The sequence below is a fragment of the Chrysochloris asiatica genome, unplaced genomic scaffold (assembly GCF_000296735.1).
Source record: "Chrysochloris asiatica unplaced genomic scaffold, ChrAsi1.0 scaffold00042, whole genome shotgun sequence".
NCBI lineage: Eukaryota > Metazoa > Chordata > Mammalia > Afrosoricida > Chrysochloridae > Chrysochloris > Chrysochloris asiatica.
The window spans coordinates 19,782,056-19,782,853 of NW_006408560.1; positions in this window are offsets into that span (position 1 = coordinate 19,782,056).

Here is a 798-nt window from a genome sequence, read left to right on the forward strand (position 1 = left end):
GAAAATTCATACAAGGTTTAAAGTCTTTGCATGAAGCCAATTAAACATGTTAAAATTCCCCGTGGAAATTTCTGAGGAAAGCTAACACAGAGAATCCAATACTGCCAGGATTTTTCTTCTAGATTAGAATTTATGGTACCAGTTGAAGTAGGTTTCATTTAGGGACCATGTGGTTCAAAAATATATATGTTTTTAAAGATTAGAATCACACTCAGCAAACGAAGATATTCACACAAGAAAGCTGAGATTTGTGAAGATGAAAACAGCATCGTGTCTCCCTCTCACCCTTACTTTGTGGTATATACTCACTGAATGGAATAGCAGATGGAAATGTCATTATTTAACATGTTCTCTTGCTCAGTTTATAGTTTGATTTTCCTAAATTAAACAAGTATGTAATAGAACTCCTCTCTACTCAAATTTTGTTATTTGCTTTTTAAATTACTAAGACATTTGTGATACATTTTGGAGAAGCTTCTTTTATAATTTAAGATGTCTAGTTTAGGCAAGACTAAATTCAACTTGTCAGTAATCTGTTGAAATAGGAGAAATAGGAGACTACTCTCCCAGGAGGTAGATTAAGCAGAATATTAATATTCCTTTTGGTTACTTGTGTACAATGGCAATGAAATGACCGAGGGCAGATCTTCCACTTACAACCAGTTCAGAAAGAATAATTAGCAATGAGTGAAAAATAGCATAAGAATGCCACAGTACATTATCCGAAACTTGGACCCAGGCAAGAGAGACTTCTGAGTGTTCTTTTAGTGCGATGCTGAGCTTGATTTTCTTATTGAC